Here is an 11,330-nt window from a genome sequence, read left to right as displayed (position 1 = left end):
GTTTTGCACGGTGAGCTCTTGCTTTTGGAAAGCAGTGTCCAACTTCTGTGTGCCTCTCCGTATTTCCCCAGAAGTGGGCCCGGCATTGAAGGTGACGGTTCCCCAGCCATCGGGGACGGACCGAGAATGCGAGCAGGCACCTGACGTGGCCACTGACCCGGGAGGCACGGATTGGGAGGTGAGCGGAGCCGTGTTGGCACAGTAGGGGAAAGGATGAGTCTGGAATGTGGCTGTTGGTGCAGATGCACGGTAGGGAGCCGGACACGGAAGGGAGGGGGCGAACAGAGCATCGTGAGAAGGTAGGTCAGCACGTGACAACGGAGGGGTCGTGCAGTGTGAGCACCTATGTGACTAGTTAATGAAGGGACTCACAAAACTATATGCAAAGCGGGATGTCTGCCCCGAGCTCGTTGGGCAAGGTGAGCGATGAACAGGGAGCCGTAGCAGCTGTTATTTTTGAGGTGTGGAATTGTTTGTGAGCGGGCGGCTGCTTCCAGGCGCAGGGGTCGCCTTGTCTCTCTGGTTCTCTAGGCACCGCAGGTGGCGGCGGCCACGACATCCAGCCTCATTAGAGCGTGGGGGAGCGGAAGTTCACGGCGCTTCCGAGGCGGCTGTTGTTGCGGAAGTGGCCGGCGTTGAGTGGTGCGATGCTGAGTGATGGCACCGCACGTTTGGAGATGAAGAGTATCCGTGTGACCGCAGCCCCATCCTACGTAGCCTGTGTGGCCTTTTTAAAGGATGGCTTTTGAGCCCCCAGATTTGGAAGGGAAGCTGAGGGGCCGATGCGGTCTTTGTGCGGGTGGCTGGTCGGTTGGGGGAAGCGCAGGTGGGGCAGGCAGGGGTTGTAAAATCAGCGGAGGGTACCGTTCAGAGACCGGACACGTTTGGGCCGAGAGAGGTTGTGGTGTCCTTTCTGCAAAACAGAAGCATCTGCCAGGCAGGGGAGTTCCTGCCTGTGCTTGTGCTGTTGTGTGGATTTTGTAGTCTGTCTTTGTTCCTTACTGTACTCGGGTCTCGATGTGTCTGTTGTTCTCCGTGCTGAGCAGGCACCTAGGTAGCAATATTGAGGGTTTTGCAAGCCCTGGCTCATCGGCATAATGGTAACCGAGAGCTTCCTTTCTCGCATTTTAAGTCTACTGCATAGATTTGTCTTGTGTCTGAAATATTAGACCTTTATAGAAGGTCATCTTTTTGCAGCGGTGATTAAGGCGGCCTCAGTACTGCTGCTGAAGAGCAGTCTGAATACGCAGAGCCCTTTTCTGGGACCTGTTCCCTGCACCTGAACGTTCTGAGGTCTTTAAGAGTGGCTTGTCGCTCGTACATCGTCCTAGTTGTGGGTATATGGTTTTATTGCAGGTGATGATGGTACGTGACTTCTCTGCGGATGCTATAGCTTCTTCCTCGCTGCCGTATAGATCTTCTCGCCCGGTGGCATCTCTGGGCCGGAAGTCCGTCGTCTCGGTGAGAATTTTCTTAGGTGCCTCGATCGCGTCGCTTGTAGTATTTGTGAGCGGTGTCGGTCCGTGCACGTCGATGCCTGTGTCAGAGCTGCTCCACCTGGGGGTGTAGCAATGGTAGAGCGGGGGAAAGAATAGCAATAAGAGTATATGGTTAATGTTAATATGCATAGACTGTTTTGGCAACGCCCGTACAACCCTCGTCGGAGCGAGTGGCCGTTGGCAGCAGGCGAGGATGGTAATTTCCGGGGTGTTTTGTGGGTGCCGAGGGGATGACCGTAGCTGTCTGGGAGAGGCAGCTAGAGTGCTAGCTGAGCAGAGGGCACCTCTCAGCTGTTCAAGCTTGTACGTGCGTGGGGCTTAACATTTGATTGAAGGTATTTCCTTTAATGGCATGCAGTAGTTGGGCTCTAGATGGTATTCCTACGTGGAAGCAAGACCTGTGGAATGGTTAAGCTGTTGCTGTGCGTCCAGGTGACTTGTTCTATCATGCTGTTCTTGCAGAGGATGAAGATGGAGCTGTGCAGGGTGATGGAGCAGAGCTGAGTAGAGCACACTAAGGCAGCGGGTCCGTGTGCAGGATTAAAGGGAAGATGCGACTGAAGGCTATTTGAGGAGCATTTCAGGTGAGCTGGGTCGCAGTGAGGGGGCGCATGGGGCTGGTGACTTTGTTCTCTTTGCTCTCAGGAGCACAGCGCTATCCCTAGGGGCTGGCAAGGTTCTAATTGTGGGGCCGGCGCCCATCGGGTGCTGCTTTTTGCGTTACAGTTTAAAGCGTGGATCGCTCTGATGTTTGAGGAGTTTCTGGGCAGTTGTCGTCTGCGGCGTCGTTCCCAGATGCGTGAACAGCTCTGCTCTGTCGCTGTCTGTTTTCAGGGAGCGTGATTTCTTCCCTGCATCCTTACATTCTTAGGTCTTGTAGCTGGGCTTCTTGTGCCTCCTCCCTCTCAGTTTTGAGAGGAACTTCTTGTCACGGGCCCTGACGCTCTTCTAATCATTTTGGATCTCGTTAGGGCCTCCTTGCATCACTGTCAGGGTTCTGCAGGTCTTGTTGCTGGACGAGCTCTTCCGTCCAGTTGTCTCTGTGTTTGCCAAGAGCGTTCTCTCGTCTTGGAGGCGCGCAGTTTGTAGTGTTTCTCATAGCGTTGGTGTGTGCGTTTTGCGAGTTTGGCTCGGAGCCGCCTTGCTGGCCGTGTAGAGTCAGGTAGGTGGCACAGCGATGAGAGCTTAGGGTTCATCTGTTGCTATGCTAAGGCTGTTGGGGGAAAGGTGGTACCGTCATCTCGGATGGAGTGGCCCTCCTCAGCAGGCAAGGACCGTAATCACCGTGACGTTTTGTGGGCTCGGAGGCCGTGACCGTGGCTATCTGGGAGAGGCAGCTAGAGTTCAGCTGAGCAGATTACCTCTGCAGGGTGTTCAAGCTTGTACGTGCGTAGGGCTTCATGTTTGATGTCATATGTTTGTTTTTAATGGCAGGTTATAGTCGGTGTTCAGGAACAGTTAAGGTACTGCTGTGCAACCAGGCGACTTGTTTCGTATTGGTTTTGGAGATGCCGAGGGACGAGTCGTGCAGGGCGACGGAGGGGAACTGAGGGGACCGATGTAAGCGGGTGAGTTGGTGCGTGGTGTATATAGAGGGAAGATGTGACCGATGCCTCTATGACTCCATTGCTCCTTGCGTTTGTCTTTTGTTTTGGTTTTGAAGTAGCGTAGCAATGAGCAAAGGAGGCAAGTCGAGCAAGGCAAGTGGTGATTGGTGGGCTGAAGTAGCAGCTCTTTTCTGAGGTGTTGTGTTGCTGGTGAAGTTATAAGCAACGCGTGTCGTTTGGGTGTTACGGACGGCGGGCGAGGTGCCATGTTCAGCTGCAAGTGACGTAGGCCGGGTGGGAGGCTGTCGAGGGAAAGGGGTGCGAGACGGGGATCGGTGCGGGCAGGCTGTGGCATCGGGCAGCATCTCAGGAGGTGCCTTTTCGCTTGGCTTTTTGCAGGTGCCGCTGGCAGGCTCGGAGTGCTGCTGCCGCACGCCTATGAGAGGTCTGAGAAGGTGGGGCAGCGGCCAGCATCTAAGACCAGAGAATGCTGTGGTCCGTCGTCGAGCTCTTCAGTTTTGTAGGTAACACGTGGGCCGTCTTTGGAACGGCGTATGAGCATTAGAAGTGAGCTGGGTAGTAATGAGGAAGTCACGGGGCGGTGATTTCTCACGAGCGTAACGGTAGTTTACTGAGTGTTGATACGTTTGGTGCCACAAGCGATGACGGAAGCGGGGTGTGATGCTGGAATCTGTGCAGAGCAGGTGAGCCGATGGGCATGTTCGTTTTGATGAGGGGGGTGCTCTGGAAGAGATCTGTGTTGACCTGTGTGATACTTATTGCTGGCTCTGGGTTTTTTTCTTATGATGAAGAGGCACCTGGCCACTGCAAGAATATCCTGGTTAGCTGGTGTGTTTCTTGTTGTGAAAGGATGCATAATCTGACCCATCTGAAAGCCCCACGGTGTGACTTTGGTTAGAAAGAGATTTTGAAGAATTGAGATATTTCTTATTCAGTGAGGTTGCATTCTATGAACTTGCCATCAGAGTGCATCTTAGAGACGATGTCTTTGTCAGTAGAACTCATCAGCACAAGACTTGCAAAGTATTGCTTTTTTTTAAAGATAAAAAAATCCATGGTCCTTGCGGAGATCCAAGCACAGCACATACTCCAAAGGTTGATGGCATTGGTAGTGCTTGGGTTCTCAGTTGTAACAGTCGAGATACCATAAAATACGGTTCCCCTGCATGCTTCGGTACAGCCAAACGCATTAGCAGGTCTGCCGGTCCTTCTTGGTAGCCCCGTGTATTGCAACACAGGGGATTTGATTTGTGTGGTTTTTTGTTGTGGTATTTTTTTCCCCCCCAAAAAAGTAAAACTGTATCGGGGATCTCTTCACTCACCGATTCTTCTGTCATAAATGAAAGTTTAAAAAAAAGCTAACATCGTCTGATTTACGATGTGACTTGCGCTCTTTCAGCTGTAACTGCCAAGCAGATGTAGGGTACGATTTGTTAGGTGTACTTAAGCAGGTAGGTATTTGTTGTAAATATTTAATGAGGGGCGACTGAATGTTGTGGGGGGGTGTTTCCTGCCGGTATTTTGAGGGAGCGCTCTTAAGTATTTTATTTCAGTCTCGCTTTCGACGCGCGTTTCCCTGGCAGTTCAGCAGCATCTCTTGGGCGGGGCAGCTGGGCGGACGTCCCTCCCGACTCCGTAACGCGCCAAAACTCCCCAGTCACGTTGCTGCTGTGTATTTTGGAGATAGATAATGGAATGACGCGCGTGAACGGCTGTGCGAGTTGAATGAACGCAGAAGGAAAATGGAAAGCTTTTAGAGCCTAGACGCTCATATTGGATGTGCGTAAACACGCGCCCGCCTTCTCAGCACAAAGTGAATTACTGAGATTTATTCTTAATTTTTTACGTTACTCTTTCAAGTTTGACACGCTTCACTTCAGGCTTCGTGGAGCCAGGCAGCAAGACGTGCGGCGGCAGGGCGAGGGCTGTAGCTGCTGCGGTGGGTCTGTAAGCGGAGGTTCCGGTTCCGGTACAACTTTGCCCCGCAGCCTCACGGGGTTATCTCCCCGCAGCGGTGCCGTAAGGAAGGGATGAGACGTTTTCCAGCACCAGCCAGAGCGTTCAGTGTTACGCGAAGGATCTGTTCAAAATGGTATCGGTTAGTCTTAATACCGTTTTCAAGCGTTCCAATCACTCTAGCTTTTAAAGGATGTGTTGTGTTTTGACATGACCCGTGTGCCTGGAATCTTCCTGCGGCTCAATTTCCTTCCTACCCCTTATGCTGACTGAGCTCCTCCATTTTCTTCTGTGCTATTTTATTAACGTGCTGAAATATAGTTTGGGATTTCTGTTTTTCAGATGTCGTCTAAGTGTCTCGTGATGCTCAAGAGATGCCTGCCGGTCGTTAAGCGTGGTGAAGGTAAGGGGCCATCCCTCGGCCTGGAGGCTCCTGGCTCTGTCTCCAGCGGGTGCCCCGCAGGTGCGGCCGCGAGGGCTGCCCGGTGGGGAGAGTCGGGGCCCCCAGGGACCGGGGCTGTTTGTCACCCCGGGGAGCCCGTCCCAGTGCGGGAACATGTCCGAGCGGAGCCCGAGAGAGACGTGACACCGTCCTCTGGCACGCTCCTGCTCTGCCGTGGGGCAGCCGCCAGCCTGCGGACAGGGGCTGGGGGGGCTGCAGCTGTTTGGGGGGCTGCCCCACCTTTTAGATTTTAGCAGAGCTCCCCCTTTTCTGGGGGGTGTGGGAGGGGTGTGCGTGTACCTTTGTAAATGGCACTATTAAAGTAATGAGCTGCAGGTTGGAGCAGATTCCCTTGTTTAGTGCCCTTCTTGGGGGTGAATAAAATAGAGGGAGTCCTGGGGGGGGTGTGATGATGTCATGTGGGGTGCCCCGGTGTCACTGGGGGAGCTGATAATGCGACAGAGGAACAGGTGAGTGGGGGCGTCATGTAGGGGTTCCCCCCCAAAAAGGGGGGTTACAGCCCCAAAATGCCTGAAAATTCAGGGGGGCTATTACAAAAACCTCTTATATATATTGACATGTGTAATATTAATTTATAGATGTATAAAGGGATTTTGAAATAAGAACTTCTCTCTCCTATATTATATAACGGATTTCAGGATACAAAAATTCTGCATCGAGATACAGGGTTTTAAAACACAAAAGTAACTCGACCGTCTACATATCTAGATCAAAAAATAAAGGAGTTTAAAGTGAAAAGGATAGATGAAGGAATTCAAAGCAGAAGAAAGTCTGACTAGAGCGAGCATCTACGCTTAGTGTGTGTTACATAGTCTAAGTAGATTTGTAATCTAAATAGAGGTTATATAGAGTGAAATAAGCCGAGGTATAACTGTAAGTAGATGTCTAAATAGAGAAGTCGAAAAAGATTGAAGTGTCAAAGGGTAAGTAAGCAGATAGCTAGCCTAAATAGCTGTTTTATGTACGTGTTAATATGGAAGTCTAAACAGGTATGTGTAAAGAGATATTCTGTGTAAGTGTAAATAGCCTAAATAGGTGTAAGTGTAAATATAGTAGCTAAGTCTAAACAGGTGTTGTATGTAAATGTAAAACAGATAGTATATATAAAATATAGATGTACTCCGTAAGGATGTGTAAGTAGACACATAGTGCAAATGCCTATGCTATGTAAGGTTTTAAAATGCAAAGAAACCATGTTGATAGAGATGTTTATAGAGAAGATTTAAAAATTAGACACACACCCCACCCCCCAATCAACTGAAGGCACAAAAGCGCTTTCAAATGCTGCCCCTTCCCCGTTCTCCTTCTCCCATCCCGATTTGGGGCCGATTCCCCCAAATGGGGACTTTCCCCTCTGGGGCTGCGTAGGCAGCCTGGGAGCTGCTGCCAGGGCAGACACACACTCCAAAGCCCCTGAGTCTGGGTCTGCAATGGGGGGTGAAAAACCCCAAACAGGTTTGGGGGAAAGAAAACAATTCGGGGCTCTTGGGAAAGCCCACTCCTGCTGGGTTTGTGCAGTTGGAAAGGAGGGGGGTAAAAAAAGCGGGGGTGGGGGGGCGGAACCCTGCTAACCATTCTCATGCACAAAAGCAAAAAAATCACCAATTTCAATGTTGTGGAAAGGGTGAAAAAAACCCGGAAGTGAACCGTTTGGAAAAGCAATCCCAACTTTTACCTTATGGAAAAGCAAAAAAAAAAACCCCAAACGGACAAAACCAAAGTAACCCGAACAACAACAAAAAAAGCCAAACCATCCAACCAGAAATCACCAAAACTAAATAAACCCACCGAAAACCCTAAACTGGGGAAAATTTGGGGTGAAACACCGGCAGTTTGAGGGGCATTGCTGGGGCTTATCTGGAATGGATTCTCCGGAGTGGGTCAGTTATCTGGAGCGGATCATCTGCTGCAGGTTAGCCCAGGTGAGTTGCCCGTTGTGGATTATCCTGGGGGGACCCCCTGGTGTCAGTCATCCCCATGCATGTTCCCCATGGCGTGTCTGCCCAGACATGCCCCTGTCCAGCAGTGTCCGCGTCCTCCCCCCGCCCTCCCTCTGCGTGTGTCTGTGCCCTCCCAAACGCTTTCCCCTGAAATGGCCCCCCCGCATGACTTTTTTTTCCCCGGTGACGTCCTCCCTCTCCCTGGCCTCCTGTTCTGTGCTCGCTGAAGCCTTGTGCTTACGCAGGATGAGCAGAGCAGGGTCCTGGCAGTGCAGAGGCGAGGCGAGGCGCTGCCAAGCCAACGAAGCCCAAGGCTCAGCAGTGCACAGCTCCTTTGCAGGTCAGCCACTGGCACCTGGTCTGCCTGGCTGCCCTGTGCCCTGACAGCACAGCTGCCCCCCTCACCCCAGGCAGCCTGCCTTCAGAAGGGCAGCTGTGTTCCCCTGATTGATTTTCTTCTTTAACCCTCTAGGAGCTGTTGACTTGCTGCTCTCCCTGTCACAGCCCTGATGCCGCAGGCCTACAGCAACTGATGGGGCTCACTCCGGGGGGGTGGGGGGTGGGAAAGGGGACCTTTCTGCCCAGGTCGTTTGTGCTGCTTCTCCTCCCTAGGGCGTGGGGTGGGGGTGAGTGGGGCAGGAGGGAGGACGGTAACGGCCACCTGATTTTTAAAGCAGTCGAGACGGAAGGACTAAAATGCTCGAGGCACTTTGGTGGTGGGCGGTGCGGAGGCAACGACTGACACTGCTGGGGCTGTGGGAGTGGGGAAGGTGCAGAGAAACATGAGCTCTGCGCACGCAGTAACAGTTCCGTTATCCCGGCGAACGTGACCCAGAGCCGGCGCGGGTCTTGCCCCAGAGAAGAGTCACGGAGATCGTGCCGCTGCCGCCGTGCTGTGCTACGGCAGCCGGCAATCGCGCATGCGGAGTGGCGATGGTCGACCCTGCTGACACCGTGCGGCCAAAGTGCGGTACTGCACCCGGAACAGACGCATGCGCAGTGGCGACGATGTGTCACTGCTCGCTGCTGCCACCGAGCGACCGAACCGCGGAACAGCGGGGGCCAGCTGCGCTACCCTGCTCGCGGCAGTCACCGAGCGCTCAAAACCGGGTACTGCAGACGGGCAGCCGCCCGTTCCCGACGGTGACGTTTTTTCGCTGGTCGCTGCTGCCACCGTGCAAGCAGATGCCGGTACTGCAGCCAGGCAGTTCCGTATGCACAGTGGCGCTTTACTTTCTGCCCCTGCTTCCACCGACCGCCCAAACGCTCGCAGTGCAGGTGGGCAGCCGCGCATGCGCAGTGGCGCCTTTTGGTGCTCGCTGCTGCCACCGTGCGATCAAACCGCGGTACTGCAGGTGGGGAGCCGCGCATGCGCAGTGGCGCTTCTTTCTGCTCTCTGCTGCCACCGTGCGACCAAACGGCGGTACTGCAGGTGGGCAGCCGCGCATGCGCAGTGGCGTCTCTTTCTGCTCTCTGCTGCCACCGTGCGATCAGACCGCGGTACTGCAGGTGGGCAGCCGCGCATGCGCAGTGGCGCGTCTTTCTGCTCTCTGCTGCCACCGTGCGATCAGACCGCGGTACTGCAGGTGGGCAGCCACGCATGCGCAGTGGCGTCTCTTTCTGCTCTCTGCTGCCACCGTGCGATCAGACCGCGGTACTGCAGGTGGGCGGCCGCGCATGCGCAGTGGCCCTTTTCGCTCTCTGCTGCCACCGTGCGACCAAACCGCGGTACTGCAGGTGGGCGGCCGCGCATGCGCAGTGGCGCCTTTTTGTGCTCGCTCCTGCCACCGAGCGACCGAACCGCTGAACAGCACGGGGGGGGGAGCTGCGCTACCCTGCTCGCGGCAGTCACCGAGCGATCAAAACCGGGTACTGCAGACGGGCAGCCGCCCGTTCCCGACGGTGAAGTTTTTCCGCTGGTCGCTGCTGCCACCGTGCAAGCAGATGCCGGTACTGCAGCCAGGCAGTTCCGTATGCACAGTGGCGCTTTACTTTCTGCCCCTGCTTCCACCGACCGCCCAAACGCTCGCAGTGCAGGTGGGCAGCCGCGCATGCGCAGTGCCGCCTTTTCTGCTCTCTGCTGCCACCGTGCGATCAAACCGCGGTACTGCAGGTGGGGAGCCGCGCATGCGCAGTGCCGCCTTTTCTGCTCTCTGCTGCCACCGTGCGATCAGACCGCGGTACTGCAGGTGGGCAGCCGCGCATGCGCAGTGGCGCGTCTTTCTGCTCTCCGCTGCCACCGTGCGATCAGACCGCGGTACTGCAGGTGGGTAGCCGCGCATGCGCAGTGGCGTCTCTTTCTGCTCTCTGCTGCCACCGTGCGATCAAACAGCGGCACTGCAGGTGGGCAGCCGCGCATGCGCAGTGGCCACCTTTCGTTTTCTGCTCGCTGCTTCCACCAAGCGACCGAACCCCGGGACTGCAGGCGGGAGCTGCGCTACCCTGGTAGAGATTTCCACCCGCCCCTTACCCGATCGCGGCAGTCACCGGTCGATCAAAACCGGGTACTGCAGACGGGAAGCTGCCCGTTCCCGAGGGTGAAGTTTTCCTCTGGTCGCTGCTGCCACCGTGCAAGCAGATGCCGGTACTGCAGCCAGGCAGTTCCGTATGCGCGGTGGCGCTTTATTTTCTGCCCCCTACTTCCACCGAGTGCCCAAGCCTTCGTAGTGCATGTGGGCAGCCGCGCATGCGCAGTGGCGACCTTTTCTGCTCTCTGCTGCCACCGTGCGACCAAACTGCGGTACTGCAGCCAGCAGCCGTGCACGGGCTGTAGCGACATTTTGCCGCGCTCACTTCTCCACGCCACTTAGTGACCCCCCCACGCTACGTGGTGACGTCACCGTGGGGGGCCGGAACCGTGTAGGCACAGCCCCTAGCGACAGGTGTTGACCCCTTGCGATAGCCCGTTGAGGGTGGTCCTGATACCCCTCGCCACGCTCTTAGCAACGGGCCCTGCCCCCAGCGATGGGCAGGCGGGCCGCCTGATGTCTGACCCACCTGGCCCCACCCACCCACTTTGGTGCTGTGTGGTGCACTTTGCTCTCTGCTGCCACCCTGCGAGCCTTCATCCCTCGGGGGGGCTCGGCCCACCCCTTTTGCGGGGCGCTGTGGGAAGGGCGGGGGCGGGGCCCGGGGGTCGAAGAGCCCCAGCCGGGGCTCGGGCAGCTCTTGCTGCCCCTGGGCTTCTCTGCCGTCGGTGCTCCCGTGTTCCCTCGGGCGGTCGCAGCTTTGGGGCTGTCTCAGCCCCCCGGGCAGGCGTGCTCTGGCGTTTAGAGAAGCGGAGGCGTTGCCTGAGGTAAGGATTCCAGAGCTTGGCACTCTTTGGCAGCATCTGTACTAGAAAGGTCCCTTGTGGCCTGCTTTGCTTTTTTTCTCCCGGGATGTTGTTTTGGGCGCTGAGACGGTTTAGTGGTATGGTGTTCTGTTTGGGGTTTGTTTTTTGCTTTGCTGGTTTTCTTCCCCCTTGTGAGATCATTTCATTCATTTATCATTTCATATTATCATTTACCCCGCGCCATTTCCGTCCCCTTTGGGCAGCAGCGGATCTGCTGCCGCTTCAGGTGGCCGCTTTCTCGAGGGCGAGGAGCTGGGACGACAACGGGCCGCTGCAGGCTCTGGTCAGGGTAAGAGGCTGTTCCCTGGGGAGCCGGCGCAGGGGGAGCGGAGGTACGCACGGGCACTTGTCGGTGCCCCTGACCAGTAAAGGGAAGGTTAAATTGTTAGAGTGCAAATAAATACATTTTATTTAGGGGGGAGTCGTGACTAAATTTAATCGCAGCTATTACTGAGCAAACCAGGCAGTCATTATTCCTAATCTGTAATTAAAAAAAAAATAAAGGCAGTCCTTTTTTATGCCATAAATAGAGTTGCGAGTCATTAATAGCTCAATCTAAATACAGCCGTT

The 11,330-nt window shown here is 55.0% G+C and overlaps 1 long non-coding RNA gene across 1 annotated transcript; it reads left to right on the top strand.

Moving 5' to 3' along the window:
- Nucleotides 1-1,327: 1,327 nt before the first annotated feature.
- Nucleotides 1,328-5,846, top strand: LOC142051178 (uncharacterized). Its single transcript, XR_012658341.1, has 3 exons — nucleotides 1,328-2,083; nucleotides 3,446-5,165; nucleotides 5,366-5,846. It is a non-coding gene; the product is annotated as an uncharacterized LOC142051178 (long non-coding RNA).
- The last annotated feature ends 5,484 nt before the right edge of the window (nucleotides 5,847-11,330 follow it).

This window comes from Phalacrocorax aristotelis, unplaced genomic scaffold (assembly GCF_949628215.1).
Source record: "Phalacrocorax aristotelis unplaced genomic scaffold, bGulAri2.1 scaffold_217, whole genome shotgun sequence".
Classification (NCBI taxonomy): Eukaryota; Metazoa; Chordata; class Aves; order Suliformes; family Phalacrocoracidae; genus Phalacrocorax; species Phalacrocorax aristotelis.
The sequence above is the reverse complement of the archived record's forward strand: the minus strand, read 5'-3'. Positions and strand labels throughout refer to the sequence as shown.